The 20308-nt window shown below is 47.2% G+C and overlaps 8 non-coding genes across 8 annotated transcripts; 2 read left to right on the plus strand and 6 right to left on the minus strand.

Annotated features, from left to right (window-relative positions):
* Positions 1-2198: 2198 nt before the first annotated feature.
* trnaf-aaa (transfer RNA phenylalanine (anticodon AAA)) lies at positions 2199-2281 on the minus strand. Its single transcript has one exon. It is a non-coding gene; the product is annotated as a tRNA-Phe (tRNA).
* A 328-nt stretch (positions 2282-2609) lies between these two features.
* Positions 2610-2681, minus strand: trnag-ucc (transfer RNA glycine (anticodon UCC)). Its single transcript has one exon. It is a non-coding gene; the product is annotated as a tRNA-Gly (tRNA).
* Positions 2682-3963: 1282 nt separating this feature from the next.
* Positions 3964-4045, minus strand: trnas-gcu (transfer RNA serine (anticodon GCU)). Its single transcript has one exon. It is a non-coding gene; the product is annotated as a tRNA-Ser (tRNA).
* Positions 4046-7593: 3548 nt separating this feature from the next.
* Positions 7594-7682, minus strand: trnar-ucu (transfer RNA arginine (anticodon UCU)). The gene is given in 2 exon segments: positions 7594-7629; positions 7646-7682. It is a non-coding gene; the product is annotated as a tRNA-Arg (tRNA).
* Positions 7683-8674: 992 nt separating this feature from the next.
* On the minus strand, positions 8675-8756 carry trnan-guu (transfer RNA asparagine (anticodon GUU)). The gene has a single exon. It is a non-coding gene; the product is annotated as a tRNA-Asn (tRNA).
* A 345-nt stretch (positions 8757-9101) lies between these two features.
* On the plus strand, positions 9102-9173 carry trnaw-cca (transfer RNA tryptophan (anticodon CCA)). Its single transcript has one exon. It is a non-coding gene; the product is annotated as a tRNA-Trp (tRNA).
* Positions 9174-9773: 600 nt separating this feature from the next.
* On the plus strand, positions 9774-9855 carry trnas-uga (transfer RNA serine (anticodon UGA)). Its single transcript has one exon. It is a non-coding gene; the product is annotated as a tRNA-Ser (tRNA).
* Positions 9856-10993: 1138 nt separating this feature from the next.
* On the minus strand, positions 10994-11084 carry trnar-ucu (transfer RNA arginine (anticodon UCU)). Its single transcript is given in 2 exon segments — positions 10994-11029; positions 11048-11084. It is a non-coding gene; the product is annotated as a tRNA-Arg (tRNA).
* Positions 11085-20308: the final 9224 nt, after the last annotated feature.

Here is a 20308-nt window from a genome sequence, read left to right on the forward strand (position 1 = left end):
GCCGTAGCAGACTGGCGCAGCAGAAGCGTGCTGGGCCCATAATCCAGAGATCGATGGATCGAAAGCGTTCTCTGCTACTACTGTTCACAGTGATGATAAAACAACTAAACGGTAACTGTGAAACAGTCGTGACTTTTACCTGGAGTACACAAACTGTTATTTGGCTTCCCCTTTCCCCCAAAAACTGTTCTAGGACCCTTGCTGTTTGCCATTTTCATAAATGACCTGGATGAGGAAGTGGAGGGATGGGTTAGTAAGTTCGCCGACGATACGAAGGTTGGTGGTGTTGTGTATAGTCTGGAGGGATGTCAGAAGTTGCAGCGGGACATAGATAGGATGCAAGACTGGGCGGAGAAATGGCAGATGGACTTCAACGCGGATAAATATGTAGTGGTCCATTTTGGCAAGACCAATGGGATGCAGGAGTACAATATCAAGGGTAGGAGTCTTGGCTGAGTTGAAGAGCAGAAGGATCTTGGGTTCTGAGTCCACAGGACTCTTAAATCGGCCTGGCAGGTGGAGGATGTGGTCAAGAAGGCGGATGGTGTTCTGGCCTTCATTAATCGAGGGATTGAGTTTAGGAGTCGGGAGGTAATGCTGCAACTTTATAAGACCCTAGTCAGACTCCACTTGGAGTACTGTGCGCAGTTCGGGTCGCCTCACTACAGAAAGGATGTGGAAGCTATTGAGAGGGTGCAGAGGAGATTTACAAGGATGTTGCCTGGATTGGGAGGCATGCCTTATGAAGATAGGTTGAAGGAGCTAGGTCTCTTCTCCCTGGAGAGACGAAGGTTGAGAGGCGACCTGATAGAGGTTTATAAAATGCTGAGAGGAATAGATAGGGTGGATCCTCGTGGGCTATTTCCCAGGACTGAAATGGTCGCTACGAGCGGACACAGGTTTAAGGTGCTGGGAAGCAAGTACAGAGGAGATGCTAGGAGAAAGTTTTTCTCTCAGAGGGTGGAGAGTGAGTAGAATCGACTGCCGGCGGCGGTGGTAGAGGCGAACTCGCTGGGGTCTTTTAAATGACTTCTGGATGAGTATACGGGATCTAATGGGATTGGAAGTTACAGATAGTTCTGTGGCTTGGTAGATGTAGATGTGATTTGCGCAACTTGTGGGCCGAAGGGCTTGTTTGTGCTGCAGTGTTCTACGTTCTAGGTATAAAACCTCGATCTGTACTAAATGGATTTTATATGCAACCGGAGTATTACACCAGAAGCGGGAACATCTTAACACAACCTGCAGCAATTTACAGACAAAAAAAATCCTCACGGAGAATCTCTTTTACACAACAGGGAACAAGTTTGCAACAGAAAGGGGCATATTAATAGAACAGATCTGTGTCTCACTGCTCTAACTCACTCTATCCCTCCATCCCCTCTCATCAACTCTATATGAAGGTGGGATTTTGTTGTTTAGTGACTGAGTGCACACAATCTGTATCTACATCTGATCAAATAGAATTCAGCCTGTGAACAATATCATCGTTTCAACCAGCTCTGGGTTAACCCAGGCACAGCTCTGTTTGGCTGCACCCCCTGAATCTGGGGAACAGACACTGTGAGCATCGCCGGCCTCAGAGGCTTTCACAGTTACTGAGCTGGGAAACTCCAACTAATCCCCGAGAATCCACAGCACAGAGCGAGAGGAGAGGAAAACCTGTCCTGGGAGCTGTCAATCTGAGACACAGTTTGACCTGTCAATGTGCAGATGTGAAGCTGCTCCTTCCATTCCCAATCTGCTATAACCAGGAGTTCCTAACGCCCAATAATGACCAGCTTGCAGCAATGTGTTTGAATGAACACGATGTCATATCATCCAAGCAGCATTTTGAAATGATCATTCAGTGTATTCTGATGAAATTTATTTCTTATGTTCTGTGTGTCATTCCATAAGAATCTTCCTCTGAAATGAGACCTTGTTTTGTCTTGCGCTCCTGATGCTGTTGTTTTTCAATCTGCTCACATTATGATTTCCCTCATGGAACCAGAGAAAGGGAACAGCACTGAATCATTCGGCTTATCTTGTCCATGCCAGCCCGAGGGCACCCAGGTGTCCTCTTCAAGCTCACCTTCCTGCACTCGGCCCGGAGCCATGGAGCTGAAAGCATGATGGTGATCCACATACTTGGCACCAAAATACCAGAAGGAGTTCCGGCTCTGGGGCCGCCGGAAACAAACACTTCCTGTGATAATCACTGCGAGCAGGACTCGAACCTGCGTGGGTAAACCCCATTGAGATTTTTAATCCAACGCCTTAACCACTCGGCCATCGCAGCTCCATGGGCTGTTCAGCTAATATAATCACCTCAGTAGCGTTCATACTATCTTCATCAGGCACCGTTATTGTACAAAGCACAGTGTGTGAGCTGAAATTTGTTCCTCTACTTCTGTATCTTTGTCTCTGACGGAGAACTCACTTACTGGGTCAGAGACTTGTTTTTGTATCTCAGTAATTTTTCATTACAAACAAATTAGTTCCGAATAAAAAGAAAAAGACAAATCTCTATTGTATTTCATTGTCGTAAACTGTTGCGCTCGCCCTGGTTTTGTCCACTCGGTTGAAAACACAGGAGGAAGTGGATAAAGTTGTAAATAAATTATCAATGCGATGGCCGGGAATCGAACCCGGGTCAATTACTTGGAAGGCAGCGATACTCACCACTATACCACCATCGCTCAGAACGCTTAAGTAGCCCTTATTTTAAGAACAAAGAACAAAAACAGCCCCGGAAACAGGCCCTTCGGCCCAACGAGCCCGCGCCGCCATTTTAATACTACCAGTCCCCCCTCCACCCTTGACCCTTATCTATTGTTTTTATGGCCATCCACATTGAGGGAAACTAATTTAGGGAGAATTTATTCCTGCCAATCAGCCTAACAGCACATCTTTGGGGTGTGGGAGGAAACCGGAGCACCCGGAGAAAACCCACGCAAGCACGGGGAGAATGTGCAAACTCCCACAGACACCGGCCCAAATCCATGTGTCTGCACAGCAATCAGTGATAGTCACTGAGCTGTCATCTTGCCCAGTATCTGGTCCAGTTTAAGCACACACTAACAACATGAAGCACTAGGCCAATCTCGAACAACCAAGAGCAGCCCCAGTACGACCCATCGCGTGTATGCCCCTCGTTGGACACAAGGCGGACCGACGTAAACCTGTGAATGAAAAGAGAAAAAACATTATTATCTTCCCATATCCTTTTCCATTACCAGGGACGTCCCAATGCTAATGAACCTTATTTAAAACAATTTCCTATATCCTCCCATCTCCAACCCACTCATGTGCCTGTCTCAGTTACTCTGAAACAACTCCAGCGCGCCTGCCTCTGTTTTTTGTTCACTCCGTTTAAAGTCCAAGAGGCCGCGATCAGGTTCTAAATAAATTATCAATGCAATAGCCGGGAATCGAACCCGAGTCAACAGTTTAGAAGGCAGGTAAACGCACCACAATACCACCATCGCCCGCTCTGAGTAAGTAATCGTTATTTGCATTAGTTTTAATTACGGAACTTCCGTCGGTCCTGCACCGACAACAATCCAACCCAGCCTGTATCCTCATAACCCCACATATTTACCGTGCTCATCCCCCTGACACTGAGGGACTATTTAGCATGGCCAATCCCGCTAATACGGCGCTAATTTTCATGGCTGAGCTGCCGATTCTGGAAAGACAAAATCTGCCATTCGGGCCGCAAATGAAGCTGGAGTCTGCTTTGGATCTTCTGAAACTACATGTTTACCTGGTGGCAAACTCCTGTCCAAAACTGGGGTCCTGATTTGAATCGATCGTCAGCTCCAGTTTCTCATGGGATTAGAAATATGGGAATGTGGAATTGTTCTGGAACATTCACCTCTCAAGCCTGTGTGTCCAAACTTCATCTTGGTTCCGTGAAACTCAAAACACTGAGCGAATCATCAGTTCCCCGGTAATAAGGGGACAGAACAAATACACCAGCGACGAGGATGGGATTCGAACCCACGCGTGCAGAGCACATTGGATTAGCAGTCCATCGCCTTAACCACTCGGCCACCTCGTCATGCAGAGACTGCTCCGCAAACCACCTCTTGTGTTTTAACATCCGTAACAAAGAACACATTTCTCCCGCAGGATTACGCTGCCTTTCTGCTTTCTCTTGATTCGTTGTTACTTTTCCATTTGATGTAAATCCAGAAAAAGTAAAGAGAGAGACAGTTCACCTCTCTGCTCCCGGTTTGGTTTTGAATTCACCGAACATGACCCTGATGTAAAACAGAGCAAGTGCTGTGAGCGTGTGGAGCAACAGGAGAGAGTCTGACCTCCCAGTAGAGGGCTGTGTGTCCCAATCACGGAGCTTTTCTGTGTCGCTCTTTGGATTTTGGTTGTTTGCGATTGTTCCTGAAATGACAAATTCCAAATCTGGGATAGAAATGAAATTTTAGGGATGATCCGATTCGCATGCTTAGTTATTTTTAATAAACTTCTCTATTTGAACAATGTGTGAGGGATATGATTTGTCCAGTGTCGGTAAAGTTCGAGCAAGGTTCGCAGTCCCAGTTGTTTCTGGGAGCCATCAATGGGGAGAGCTGACTGGCTGTGATTTAACCAGAGGATTCACACCTCAGGAGAGGAGCAAGACTGAGAAGGCGGAGCTTTCATGATCAATCTCAACTGAACCGGGAATTGATCCCGCGCTGTTGGCTGAATAAACTGTCCAACCAATGGAGACAAATGCTCTGGGCTACTCATTAATGAAAACTAAGAAAAACACTGTTTCTATTTGATGGAGTGAGTATGTGATAGCAGAGGATGGTTTACGATCCATCGATCTCTGGGTTATTGGGCCCAGCACGCTTCCGCTGAGCCACTCTGCTTCCCAAAGTCAACCCCTCCCTGCTTATTCCTGCTGCCCGCGAGCCAGGAATCTATTCACTGTCTCTTTTTGTTACAAACAAAACCCTGGGAAGCTCACCCTGGCTGGATAATAACACTTAACATCACCCCGAATGTAACAGGCAGAGAAAAAACACACAGAAAAGCAGTAAAAAACTATTAGGAGACACTCACAATGAGAGACAGAAAATATTCGAGCAAACAGGCAAGACAGTGAGATGGAGAAACTGATTAAGTGTGAAAAGGGATTTTCTGTTCCACAAAGATAGGCCCTGTTTTGAAATGTATGTTGTGTTGTGTAACTGTGCTCTCTGCTGTGTAACTGTTCTCTCTGTTTGGAACTGTGACTCTCCCGTTGACAGATCTTCACTGTGGTTCTGACAAATTCTTCCCTGTTGCGTAAATGTGTTCCCGGTTTGTAAATATCATCCGTCTTGAGCAGAAGTTTTTTTTTCTTTGTGTGGAATGTTCTCTGTTGTTCTGTGAAGATGTTTTCTGTGGAAAAGAATCAACGGAAATTTCAAGGCCGCCATTTCTGAGGCTTGCTTTCAATTCCAGCATTGTTTGGGCCGAATGGCCTCCTCCCGTTTCTGTTTTCTATCCATGGGCCGATGGGTTAAATCAGTGAATTTGAATTTCACCAGCTGCCGTGGTGGGATTTACTCCGTGTCCCCAAAGATTAGCGCGGGCCTCTGGATTACCAGCCCAGTGACATCACCTTTCATCCCTGTAAACAAAAACAGTTCATTCAGCTCAGCATTAACCCTCTTCCTGAGGAGATTAGAATTCCTGTCACAGAATTTCAATTAGCCGATTGATGCAAAGCATTTTGTCCTCGTTTGGAACATTAACAATTTATCCAGATCAAACATACATTGTGGAACAGTTCTGACCGAAAAAAAAATGAGATAAGTGAGAATTAAATGAACAAAGTTACAAGGAAAGTAATTCTGAGAAAGCTGTTTGGAAGAAATAGTGGATTTCAGTTAACGGGCGAGGGAACTGGACATTTAATTCCAAATGTCTTTATTGATGTCAAATTTCGCCATCTGCCATGGTGGTGGTGGTGGTGGTAGTGTGTGTGTGTGTGTGAGAGAGAGAGAGATAGAGAGACTCTCACATGATCAATCTGTTTGACTGATCATGAATTATTCCTTTATGTTCCCTCATAAACACTGTGATCACTTGTCTTTGTGAATTCCTCAGATACACTTGTACCACTGAGTCTCTGGTGTGGGGGTGGAGGGTGGGGTGAGGTTTGAAGGCAATGCCGCAGGGTGCTCAGTGTGAAAACAGACGGTTTTAAAGCCGGGAAGTGAAAAGTGAACTTGTCTGTGTGAAGATCACAGAAAAGCTCTGTCTGGTGCTGCGTCCAAGAGACAAGTTTTGGGTTGTCGGTAAATGAACTCCTGTAATGAAAGCACAAAATCAGGAAGATGAAATGCTGGAAATATTCAGCAGCTCCGAAAGCAGCTGTGGAGAAATATCCCTGTCGCCAGGATGTAACCCTTCACTTGCAGAGTTCACATTGCTCAGATCTCTCAATCTTAGCACCTTCGGGCAAGGAACAGGTAGAGCGGGAATTGGGCCTGTGTTGACTTGAGCAAACAGAGCAATGCACAAACCCAGTAAATAGGAGATCCCGGTTTCAAATCCCAGCGAGAACTTTGAGGCCTTTCAAGTGATCAGTGCAATTGTGCAATTCACAATATCCCATCCTTGCTAATCAGTATTGGCTTTCCCTTTACAGTGGATGATCTACAGAGATAAAATATATTTCGAGATTCCCCACAAATATCTCTACTATTTACAGGATCCGGGTATTTTCACCATTTGCAGAAAAAAAATCCGCAATAAATCTAATGCTGTAAATTCATAAATACAGCTTTCCATTTTTTTCCCTCAGGGAATTTCTAACACAGTCGAATGGCCTTAGAGTTACACAATCCCAACAGTGCTGAAGGAAACCATTCTGCCCATCGAGTTTGTACCGACTCTCCAACAGAGAATCGCACATTGGACCTATCCCCGCGGCGCCACACATCCACCCCGGTAATCTCCCTATACAAACACCTTGGGGAACCAAGGGACAATCCAGCATGGCCAATCCACCCAACTTGCTCATCTTTGGACTGTGGGAGTAAACCAGATCACTTGGTTTCCTGAGTTAATTTGCCTGGATCAATATAGATTGAACAGAACTGCACAAGGTTAGCACCATCCAGGACAAAGCATCCCACTTCATTCGCTTCCCACACATAAAAAATCACTTCCTCCACTCAATGACAGCAGTGTGCACCATCTACACGATGCAGCAACTCAGCAAGGCTACTTTTCCAGCACCTTCCAAACCCATGACTACGACAGCCTGGAAGGACAAGCGCAGCAGACAAATCAGAATAACACCCCTACATTGCAGGGCACTGATATTTACTTATTGATTTATAAATTGCTGTTGTTGTGCTTGTGTTCTTTAACCTTTTTTTTATCTTCCAAAAGGAGTGAAATCTCAAATTGAAAAAGATGTTACTATTTCTAACCCAGTCAATGTTGTATTAAACCGGGGTTTGTGATTTATTCTCGAGTCAATGGTTTCCCTGGGAGCCGGGTTAACAGAAACAGCATGGAGAGATGGCAGAGCAGGAAATGTCGGTGCCGAAGGTGAATCACATCAATGAGGCAGCAAACTGTTTCCTACGAATCTGATCCAAAATCCGACTCTGGTGGGATTCGAACCCACAACCTTTGAAGGGCTAATTTAATTATTTAGAAGTCCAACGCGCTTTCCATTGCGCCACAGAGCCACGTGCTGGGAGTTTACTTTCCTTGTCCATCTATGGATTTTTGACAATGTAGAAACTATTCGTAAGTTGAACAATCTCATAGTTTAAACATAAAGAACTGTTAAGAATATGGTGTAACAGACATAACTAGGGCGTAGAGAAAGATCAACTTAATGCGAGATAATCCATTCAAGGTAAGTCTGTGAATTCAGATGTTCAGGATCCAGTCACAGAGGGAGGCGCCGAGGCCCAGGCCGCAGAGTTTGGAGAGGAGTTTTGTGGGAATAGTAGTGTTGAAAGCTGAGCTGTAGTCAATAAATAGGAGTCTGACTTAGGTGTCCTTGTTATCTAGGTGTTCCAGGATTCAGTGCAGGGCCAGGGAAATGGTGTCTGCTGTGGACCTTTTGTGGCAGTTGGTACTGGCATGTTTGACAGCAAGTCATTGTCTTGTGAGATGGTCAAAGGTTGTGGGTCCGAATCTCATCTGAGTCCGCTTTTGGGATAAAATGTGAAGAAATTAGGAACTGGTGTGTCAATCTTCTCAGAGAAATAAAACTGCCGCCTGGAACTTCAGAGAGGGCCCTCAGTGTAAAAGGACGACATTCGGCCCATCAAGCCTGCACCGACAACAATCCCATCCAGGCTGTATCCCCGTGACCCCACATGTTTACCATGCTAATCCCCCTGACACTCAGGGGCTATTTAGCATGGCCAATCCCGCTAATACAGCACTAATTTTCATGGCTGACCTGCCGATTCTGGAAAGATAAAATCTTGCCATTGGCGTCTGCTTTGGAGATTCCGACACCACATTTTTGCCGGGTGGTGAACTCCTGTCCAAAGCTGGTAACCTGACTTGATTCGAGTTTCTCCGAGGATGAGAATTCTGGGAATGTGGAATTGTTCTGGAGCATTCACCCCTCAAGCCTGTGTGTCCAAACTTCATCTCGGTTCTGCGAACCTTAAAACACTTAAACAAGCCATCAGTTTAAGGGTCAGAGTAAATACATCACCGACGAGGATGGGATTTGAACCCACGCGTGCAGAGCACCATGGCTTAACAATCCATCGCCTTAACCACTCAGCCACCTCGGCATGGAATAATTTGGCACCAAACTTTGACAAAGGGTCATCTGGACTCGAAATGTCAGCTCTTTTCTCTCCTTGCGGATGCTGCCAGACCCGCTGAGATTTTCCAGCGTTTTCTCTCTTGACTTCTCACCAAACCAGCTCTTGTGTTTTAACACCCGTAACAAACAACATGTTTCTCCCGCAGGATAATGTTGTGTTGCTGTGTACTCCTTAATCTCGGTTCGCTGTTACTCTTCCATTCCATGTCTAACCACAGAAAGTAAAGAGGGAGACAGTTCCATTCCCTGGGCCCTGTCTGGTTTTGAATTGGCCGAACGTAACCCGGATGTAAAAAGTAGGAAGCAGTGGGAGCCTGTGGCGCAACGGTAGCGCGTCTGACTCCAGATCAGAAGGTTGCGTGTTCAAATCCCATCAGGCTCATGAAACTTTTCTGGGTCGGATTTTGTATCTGGGTAAAGTTAATTGTCCCCGAAATCACACATTTCAAAACGATGGTAGAAATGATATTTTAGGGATGCTTCCGGTTCGCATGCTCAGATTATTTTTGCACAGTTTTATATCTGAAACAATGTGTCAGAATTGTGAGGTGTTCATTTCTTGCAAAGTTAAAGCAAGGCCCACACTCTCAGATGTTTCTGTGGGTCATTAAAGGAGAGAGGGCTGACTGGTGGTGATTTAACAGGATAGTTCATACCTCAGGAGAGGAGCAAGGCTAAAAACAATCTCAACCGATACAGGAGTTAATCCCGAGCTTTTGGCTGAATAAACTGCCCAGCCAACTGAGCTAAACACTTATTTGATAAAAGGGGAACTCTCCGAAAGTTCATGCTGCCAAATAAACCTGCTGGACTTTAACCTGTTTTACTGAGATTACTTACTGTGAACCTGGGATAAATGTGCTGTGTTCCCCGTTAATGAAAATCAAGATGATGAAACAAATTTACTGTCGAGAAAACTCAGACTTGCCTTTGGGCAGCAGCCGAATGTTACTATTTGATGTTAGTGAGACCGCCCCACGCAGCTGCGATGGCCGAGTGGTTAAGGCGTTGGACTTGATATCCAATGGGGTTTCCCCGCGCGGGTTCGAGCCCTGCTCGCAGTGAGTCTCACATGCAGTGTTTAGAAATTGTAACTGTTAGTTTTGGGTAGCGCAGTGGTTATTACTGCTGCTTCACAGCTCCAGGGACCTGGGCTCGATTCCCAGCTTGGGTCACTGTCTGTGTGGAGTTTGCACATTCTCCTCGTGTCTGCGTGAGTTTCCGCCCACAGTCCAAAGATGTGCGGGTTCGGTTGATTGGCCTTGCTAAAAATTGTCCTGAGATGAGTAGGTTAGAGGGATTAGTGGGCAAAATATATGGGGGTAGGGCCTGGGTGGGATTGTGGTCGGTGCAGACTCGATGGACCGAATGGCCTCTTTCTGTACTATAGGATTTCTAAGAGAACATGGTAACCGATGATGGTTTTGTTCCATCGACCTCTGGGTTATGGGTCCAGCTTCTGCTGCGTCACTCTGCCCCGAACGTTACCACTTCCTGCCTATCCCTGCTGCGCGGGAGAGAAGAAACTATTCATTGTATTTTTATTTCAAACCAAACCCACGAGTTGGGAAGCGCACCCTGGCTGGACAGTAACACTTAACATCAACCCGAATGTAACAGGCAGAGAAAAACACACAGAAAAGTAGTAAGAGATGATCAGGACACACACAGAGCGATAGAAGGTTAGCACCATCCAGGACAAAACATCCCACTTCATTCGCGTCCCACGCATAATAATTCACTCCCTCCACTCCCGACACACAATGACAGCAGTGTGCACCATCTACACGATGCAGCAACTCAGCAAGGCTCCTTTTCCAGCACCTTCCAAACCCATGACTACGACAGCCTGGAAGGACAAGTGCAGCAGACACATCAGAATAACACCCCTACATTGCAGGGCACTGATACTTATTTATTGATTTATAAATTGCTGTTGCATGTTCCTTAACCTTTTTTTATCTTCCAAAAGAAGTGAAATATCGAATTGAGAAAGATGTTACTATTTCTAACCCAAACAGTGAATGTTGTATCAAACTTTAAGAAAGCCCCCGGGGTTTGCGATTTATTCTCGAGTCAGTGGTTTCCCTGGGAGCCGGGTTAACAGAAACAGCATGGAGAGATGGCAGAGCAGGAAATGTCGGTGCCGAAGCTGAATCACATCAATGAAGCAGCAAACTGCTTCGAATCTGATCAAAAAACCGACTCTGGTGGGATTCGAACCTACAACCTTTGAATGGCTAATTTGCCAGTATTTAGAAGTCCAACGCGCTTTACATTGCGCCACAGAGCCATGCGCAATGAAATTACTTGTCCATATATGGATTTTTGACAATGTGGAAACGATTGGTAAGTTCAACAATTTCATAGTTTCAACATCAAGAACTGTTAAGAAGAACTTCATTGATTGCAACTTGTGTTGGAACATCTTATTTCTGTTGAGAGAGCTTGGAAATATACACCTTTATACAGGAAATGTGTCCATCACAGAATGACCCTCCCTCTCTTCCTCATTCTCCTGTGTAGCTTGGAGTCAAATCTCAAAGGCTTGATAAGCCGGGAGACACATTCTACTCCATCTGTCACAGGGCTGATCAGAACCTGTTCCCTGTAAAACATTTGCACAGAACACAGCACAAAGCTGGAAGCTGCAAACCTGAAACACAAACAGAAAATGCTGGAAATGCTCAGCAGGTGAGGCAACATTTTTGAATAATGGAGATTTGTGTAAAACCAGCTCCTGAAGCACAGCACAGCTGCACAGTTTAAAGTTTCCTTTCATTCACAATGGATGCTCCATTCTATGATTTTGAATAATTCAAATTGATAATCTGCATTGTTATTCTAGTCGCCACCGATTCAGTGAATTGAACCGATATTGAACCGATTCAGTGCCTATTGTAGAAATCTTTGGAAACTAAAGGAACATTTAACAAGGCCAATCCATCTAACCTTCACATCTTTGAACCATGGAAACAAACCAAAGCAACTAGAGGAATCTCTGGGGGAGAATGTGCAAAATCTGCAGTCAGCAAAAGGCCAGGACCAAACCCGGGTCTCTGAGGTGATGAAGCGGGAGAGTGGGATTAGATAGCGTGCAGCTTCAATAATGCAGTGCAAACCTGATGGGCCGAATGGACTGTTACTGCATTGTAACGATTCTGTGGTTTGGGAATCGAAAGCATGATCCCATTGAATGGAGCAGCAGGCTTGAGGGGCCATGTAGTTCACTTCTGATCCGATTTATTGTGCTGCTGGGTCCAGGAAGCTGCTAATTGATTTCTCGTCATTAAATCAGAGTTTACTCCAAATACCCTTAATGCATCAACCCTGTGCTCAGTGACAAACACTGACTCGTGGTTAAGCAATGCCTCAATTTTAATATTCTTATCCATGTTTCCAAATCCCTCCATGTCCTCAGCTCTTCCTGCCTTTCGTCATCTCCAGCCCAACAATCCTCTGAGATATCTGAACTCCACTGATTCTGCCTTCGTGAGCATCTCTGATTTGGTTCACTCCAGCAGTGAATGTAGTTCTTTCAGCTCTCTGGGTGTCAGCTCTGGAATTCCCTCTCTAATCTCCCCTGATTCCAGTTTACTTTCCTCTTGTTCATTTTTGTCGCCTGTCCGCTTAATTTAATTCCTAATTCCCATCCCGCGGGTTTCACATTTTACATTCTGTGACTTTCGGCAGTCCTTTGTCCGCTTTAACTGCCATCAACGAATTATAATTGTACAATTATAATTATCTGTGCGGTTCCACTTTGAGGATTCCCCCGTCTCCAGCGCTTTGATTTCTCATTGGTTTCAACTCGGGATCGAATTGAATGACGCAATGACGCTGGGTGGGAGTGACGCTGCGCGAGTCGCGCAGTCGCGGCGTATTCCGAATGGTCAGTGCGTTCTGATTGGCTAAAGAAGATGTCAATCACTCAGAGGGCGTGTATAGCAACGCGGTCTGCGATTGGTTACAATTGGCAGCACCTTTTCAATGGTCTCGCCCTTCAGACTATGGAGCTCTCGGATTGGATGGAGAAGCTGTCAGTCAACCTGCGCCGACCGGCCATTGGATAACGGTGATGCGGCGATTCCCGATTGGTTTCCCAGCTGCCGGTCACAGGCCGTGGGCGGGGATTTCCCCTGGGCCAATCAGACACCGCGCGGAGCGGCAGCGAATGTCCCGCCAGTGGCTTCAGTCCCCGGGCCCGGATCCTGAGCCCGCGGCGGGGCTCCGGATGGGGGAAGGGTTTTGGGAGCGGGAATCCCGTCCCGCCCGGCTGGAAATGGGGCGGCCCGGTGGCACAGTGGTTCTCACCGCTGCCTCACAGCGCCAGGGAGCCGGGTTCGATTCCCGGTTTGGGTCACTGACTGTGGGGAGTTTGCACGGTCTCCCCGTGGGTTTCCTCCGGGATCCTCCCACAGCCCAAAGATGTGCGGGTTGGGTGGATTGGCCGGGCTAAATTGCCCCTTGTCGTTTCCAGGGGCACCAGCCAGGGTAAATGCATGGGATTATGGAGATAGGACTTGGGTGGGATTGTGGTTGGTGCAGATTCGATGGGCCGAATGATCGCCTTCTGCCCTGTGGATTCTATAAATCCGCAGCTTAGTCTTTCCAATGGCAGCTTCCTGTGTAAACATGTATTGCTGCAGTTTCCCAGTCTTCCTGCTGCAAACCTGGTGGAATCAGACCAAATCAGCACAGAAACTGGGATCTTCCTGTGCTTTGGGTGGGGCTCAGTGTCACACCGGGTTTTACAGCACCTCACTTTGCAGAGGCCGTGGTTAGATGCTATGATCTTCCTGTCTTTTGGGGGTGGGCCTTGGTTACTCTAAGTGGATCTCCCTTATTGTTTGGTTCTAATTCCAGCCTCTCTCTCTCTTACAGTCAGTCTGGGTGTTCCTGACTGAGCAGAATGGCCTGATCTCACCACACACATTGAGATGGAGGAGCTGCTGCTGGAGATGAAGATGATTGAGAATTCCAGCCTTCTCTACACTCATTTACCGAGGCCCAGCCCTTTATGCATCATCAGTTTTCCCCGGATGTCAGGTACATTAACATCTTCATCTGCTGTGCACACTGACCTGACAGTGGGAAGGTATTGGAGCAGGATGGTGCAGTCAACCATGTCAAAGGCGTGGACATTCAGCTGGGTAAGACTGCACTCACCTGGTTCCATTCTTATCTTTCTGATCATATACAGAATATCACCTGCAATGGTTTCTCTTCCCAGTCCTGATCTGTTCCCACCCAAATCACCCTGGGATCTATCTTTGGCTCCCTCCTATTTTTCATCTACACCTTACCCCTCAGTGACATTATCTGAAAGCACAGTGTTAGTTTTCACATGTATGCTGATAACACCCAGCTCAACCCCACCTCTCACAACCAATCCCCTGTCATTAAATTATTAAACTCCTTCTCCAACTTCTAACACGGGTTCAGCAGAGAATTCCCCCAATTAAATATTTAGAAGACCAATGTTCCCACCACAAATTCTGTTCCCAGTCACTGACTCCATCTCTCCCACTGGTTAACATAAGAACATAAGAAATAGGAGCAGGAGTAGGCCATCCAGCCCTTCGAGCCTGCCCCACCATTCAATAAGATCATGGCTGATCTGTCGTGGCTCAGTTCCACATTCCCGCCCTCTCCCCATAACCCTTAATCCCCTCTCTTATCAAAAACCCATCAACCCGCATCTTAAAAATATTTAGCGAGGCAGCCTCCACCACTTCAACGGGCAGAGAATTCCAGAGATTCACCACCCTTTGAGTGAAGAAGTTCCTCCTCAACTCCGTTCTAAACCGCCCCCCCTTTATCTTGAGACTGTGCCCCCTAGTCCTATTATCCTTTCTGAGCGGGAAGAGCCTCTCCACCTCTATCCTATCCATCCCATTCATCATCTTATACGTCTCAATGAGATCTCCCCTCATTCTTCTAAACTCTAACGAGTACAAGCCTAGTTTATTCAGCCTCTCCTCATAGCTCAACCCCCTCAACTCCGGCATCAGCCTAGTAAACCTCCTCTGCACTCCCTCCAAGGTCAAAATATCCTTGCGTAAGTACGGCACCCAAAACTGCACACAGTACTCCAGCTGCGGCCTCACCAATGCCCTATACAGCCGCAGCAAGACCTCCCTACTTTTATATTCAATCCCCCTCGCGATGAAGGCCAGCATCCCATTCGCCTTCCTGACCACCTGCTGCACCTGCAGGCTGGGTTTTTGCGACTCATGCACAAGGACCCCGAGGTCCCTCTGCACCGTCACCTGCTGCAGTTTTTCGCCACGTAAGTGATAATCCTTCCTACCATTATTCCTACCATTATTCCTACCAAAGTGGACCACCTCGCACTTGCCAACATTAAATTCCATTTGCTATTTCCTGGCCCATTCGCCCAGCCTATCTAGATCCTTCAGTAGACTGTCCACACCCTCCGCACAATTTGCCTTTCCTCCAATCTTGGTGTCATCAGCAAATTTCGACACCCTACACTCGGTTCCCTTCTCCAGATCATGTATAAAAATGGTAAATAGCTGAGGCCCCAGCACCGACCCCTGAGGCACTCCACTAGTCACCATCCGCCAATCTGAATAGCACCCATTGACCCCCACTCTCTGCCTCCTATTTGACAACCAATCCTCTATCCACGCTAACACCCTACCCCCAACTCCCTGTCCCCTGACCTTCTGCAATAACCTCTTGTGAGGTACCTTGTCAAACGCCTTCTGAAAATCCAGAAAGACCACATCCACCGGCTCTCCTCTATCCACCGCCCTAGACACTTCCCCATAGAACTCCAGTAAATTTGTCAGACACGACTTCCCTTTAACGAAACCGTGCTGCGTCTGCTCTATCAAGCAATTCCTCTCAAGCTGCCTCGCTATTTCCTCCTTGATGATGGATTCTAACATTTTACCTACAACAGATGTTAAACTAACAGGCCTATAATTCCCTGCCTTTTGCCTGGCACCCTTCTTAACATTATCAGCCACTTCAGGTCTTGAACAGCAGGTTAGGTGTAAGGATTCGCATTCTAATCAGTAATCTCTAAACTGTCTGTGCTTTATATGCTCTGTCTGAGGCCAGAACTCTCCATTCACCTGACAAAGGGACTAACTCCGAAAGCCTGTGAATCTATTATCAAATAAATCGGTTGGACTAAAACCTGGTGTTGTCAGACTTTTTACTGTGTTTACCCTTCTTAAACAACAGCGTAACATTAGCCGCTTTCCAATCTTCCGGCACTTCCCCGGAATCCAGCGACGTCTGGAAAATAACCACCAAGGCATCCACTATCACCTCCGCCATTTCTTTCAGAACCCTCGGATGCATTCCATCCGGTCCAGTGGTCAGGGGCGTTCAGCCTCTGACCTTTGGGTAAGCATTCTCCAAGGTGGCCTTCACGACACACGACAGCGCAGAGTCGCTGAACAGAGACTGATAGCCAAGTTCCGCACACATGAGGACGGTCTCAACAGGGATCTTGGGTTCATGTTGCACTATCTGTAACCCCTGTGACTTGCCTGGGTTTGCAAAACCTCACTTACTGTACTGTCTGGAGACAATACACATCTCTGTAACCGGTGATCAGTGCTCCTTCCACTCACATTGTCAGCCACTTCAGGTCTTGAACAGCAGGTTAGGTGTAAGGATTCGCATTCTAATCAGTAATCTCTAAACTGTCTGTGCTTTATATGCTCTGTCTGAGGTCAGAACTCTCCATTCACCTGACGAAGAGGGAAACCTCGAAAGCTTGTGAGTATTATCAAATAAATCGGTTGGACTAAAACCTGGTGTTGTCAGACTTTTTACTGGACTTATCCACAATCAGTCCCTCCAGTCTGTCGAGCACCTCCTCTCTAGTAACAGTTACGTCATTAAGACCCTCCAGTCCTACCACCTTTCCATCTCTAACACCCGGCAAGTTATTCACGTCCTTTTCAACACTAACTTACTTGGCCCTCTTTCTCCCCAGCCCTTTGCTCCTAAGCCCTAATAGCTCACTCTGCTTCCCCCTCACTCCGCTGCCCGCTCCGACGCTGCCCGCTGTCTACACCAGGCCTCTTTTTAAACCTGGTGCTGATTTAAAGCTTGCTCCCCCACAACTCCCTTTTAACCACTCCCTCAGAATTCTTAAAGAGGTAAATACAAAAAGCCCGCAAAAATGCTTTTAAATGATTTAAACAGTTCTACAAGGAACAAAGTGCTTTAAACTTAAATTTAAACAGGTTTTTAACAGGTAAATTCTTATCTCTCTCTCTCTGCTCCTTCACTCCTCTCGTCGTCTCCAACACACACTGTTCCAGGAAACTATCCCGGCAGCATTCCAAGAACTCCTCCTCGAGCCCACTGCGTCCAACATGGGTCGACCAATCTACATGTCGATTGAAATCCCCCATAACTACGGCTGTCCCATTCCTGCTCGCCGCACTTATTTGCGCGTTAACAGCCCGCCCCACCTCCAGATCATTATTCGGGGGCCTATAGACGACACCCACCAGCGTCTTCCTCCCTTTGCTGTTCCTAATCTCCACCCACAACGATTCCACGTTCTGCTCCTTGGCTCCAATATCATCCCTTGCTACCACCCTGATGCTATCCTTAATCCGCAGAGCTACACCCCCCCCTTTTCCCTCCTGCCTATCCTTCCTAAACACTTGATATCCCTGGACATTCAGCTCCCAGTCCCTGTCACCTTGCAGCCATGTCTCTGTAATGGCCACCAGATCGTATCCATTTGTGCTGATCTGCACCACCAGCTCATCCACTTTATTCCGAATGCTTCGAGCATTCAGGTAAAGTGCCTTCATCCCAGCCTTCACCTGGACCCTATTTGCTGTAACGCCACCAACCATACTCACGCCCCCTACTCCCTCTATTATTGGGACATCCTCGGCCTCTTCCCTTACCTGTACCGTCTCCTCAATTTTAGCCCCCATAACGTCACCTACCCTCGCACCCTCCCCCCCCCCCCCCCCCCAATTAGTTTAAAGCCCTGTCTACAGTCCTCTTTACTCTATTCGCCAGCACTCTGGTCCCAGCACGGTTCAGACCCACCCCATCCTGCCCAAACAGGTCCCACCTACCCTAATACTGATGCCAATGCCCCATAAATTCAAACCCATTCCTCCCACACCAATCCCTGAGCCACCCATTCACTTCCTTAATCCTATCAACCCTACGCCCGTCTGCACTCGGTTCAGGCAGTAGCCCAGAGATGACCACCTTGTCGGTTCTACTCTTTAATTCCATTCCCAGCTTCTCATACTCCCTCCCCAGATCCTCAGTTCGCATTTTGCCTACATCGTTGGCACCCACATGAACCACAACGACCGGATTCTCACCCTCCCACTCCAGGTTCCTCTGCAGCCCAGATGCGACATCCCGGACCCGAGCACCAGGCAGACAACACACCCTTCTGTGCACTTTGTCATTGTGACAAAGGACAGTGTCAATACCCTTCACCCCACTATCCCCAATTACTACTACGTTCCTTTTCACCTTCTCTTTGCCTATGTCCTGCTGCATCACTGTACCGTGTGCAGTTTGCTCACCAACCTCACCTCCCTCGTCCTCGTCCAGACTGGAAGCAAAAGCCTCAATCCTGTTATGCAGGTTGAGAGGCTGAGGCTTCCTCTCCCCACCCTCCTTCCTCCTCTCCCCACCCTCCTTCCTCCTCTCCCCACCCTCCTTCCTCCTCTCCCCACCCTCCTTCCTCCTCTCCCCAACCTCCTTCCTCCTCTCCCCACCCTCCTCTTGTTCCTGACCCTTAGGATTAGCCAGTCTTGGGGTGGGGGGGCGGATGTCACTTGCACCCCATTGACAATGGCACCCTCTCTCCCCCTGATGAGCCTCAGTGTCTGTAGCTCAGAGGCCAGCTCATCCACCTTGAGCTGGAGCTCCTCCAGCAACCTGCACTTACTGCAGACATGGTCACTGGGAAGGACCCTGGGGTCCACCAGCTCCCACATCATACAGAAACCACACATCACATGCCCCTCCATTACTCACTGTAGTAGTATTGAAAATTTCAACACTAACTTACCTGGCCCTCTTTCTCCCCAGCCCTTTGCTCCTAAGTCCTAATAGCTCACTCTGCTTCCCCCTCACTCTGCTTCCCCCTCACTCCGCTGCCCGCTCCGACGCTGCCCGCTGTCTACACCAGGCCTCTTTTTAAACCTGGTGCTGATTTAAAGCTTGCTCCCCCACAACTCCCTTTTAACCACTCCCTCAGAATTCTTCAAGAGGTAAATACAAAAAGCCCGCAAAAATGCTTTTAAATGATTTAAACAGTTCTACAAGGAACAAAGTGCTTTAAACTTAAATTTAAACAGGTTTTTAACAGGTAAATTCTTATCTCTCTCTCCCTGCTCCTTCACTCCTCTGCTCCAGCGAACAATGGTAAGGTAAGTGGGACCAGGTAGAAAAATGGTTCGGCACAGCCAGGGAAGGCCAAAAGGCCTGTTTCTGTGCTGCAATGTTCTATGGGAATGGGGAATAAATGCTGTAGCTGCGGCGCAAAGAATGCCATGTTGGAGTTTTCATCGTTATCTGGTGAGATATTTAAAGATTGTGGTCAGTAACTCATTGGAGTCGGCTTTTTAGATAAGGAACTGGTGGATCAATGCTTTCAGAGAAGTGAAACTGCCGCCCCGAAAACCAAACAATCCCCACGGTGCAGAAGAAGGGCATTCGGCCCATCGAGACTACACCAACAGCAATCCGACCCAGGCCGCATCCCCACACACTGAGTTTACCCCCAATAAAGAACATAAGAACATAAGAAATAGGAGCAGGAGTAGTCCATCTAGCCCCTCGAGCCTGCCCCGCCATTCAATAAGATCATGGCTGATCTGTCATGGCTCAGTTCCACATTCCCGCCCTCTCCCCATAACCCTTAATCCCCTCGCTTATCAAAAACCTATCAACCCGCATCTTAAAAATATTTAGCGAGGCAGCCTCCACCACTTCAACGGGCAGAGAATTCCAAAGATTCAGGGGCAGTAAAGACGTATTTCCGACGAGGATGGGATGCAAACCCACACGTGTAGAATGCAATGAAGTAGCAGTCCATCGCCTTCACCATTCTGCCACCTCGTCATACAAAAATGCCCTTTCTAATCACCTCTTGAACAAAGAACACATTTCTCCTGTAGGATAATGTTGTGTTTCTACTTTCTCGTTAATTTTGCTTCGTTGTTACCCTTCCATTCTATTTAAATCCCGAGAAAGTAAAGAGGGAGACAATTCCCTGTTTGAGTTTTGAATTCACCAAACATAACAGATGTAAAAGGACAGTAAGGTCTGTGAGCTTGTGGCGCAACGGTAGCGCGTTTGTACTCCAGATCAGAAGGTTGTGTGTTCAAATCACGTCAGGCTCAAGGAACAATTATTCATCCGTCCTTGGATCTGGATAAAGTTTATTGTTCCTGAAATGACGAATTTCAAAACGATGAGAGATACAGTACTTTATGTATTTGCTCAATCTGCGCCTGTACCTCGGGCAATAAA

The sequence above is a fragment of the Carcharhinus amblyrhynchos genome, unplaced genomic scaffold (genome assembly GCF_965287045.1).
Source record: "Carcharhinus amblyrhynchos unplaced genomic scaffold, sCarAmb.v2.hapA scaffold_42, whole genome shotgun sequence".
Taxonomy (NCBI): Eukaryota; Metazoa; Chordata; class Chondrichthyes; order Carcharhiniformes; family Carcharhinidae; genus Carcharhinus; species Carcharhinus amblyrhynchos.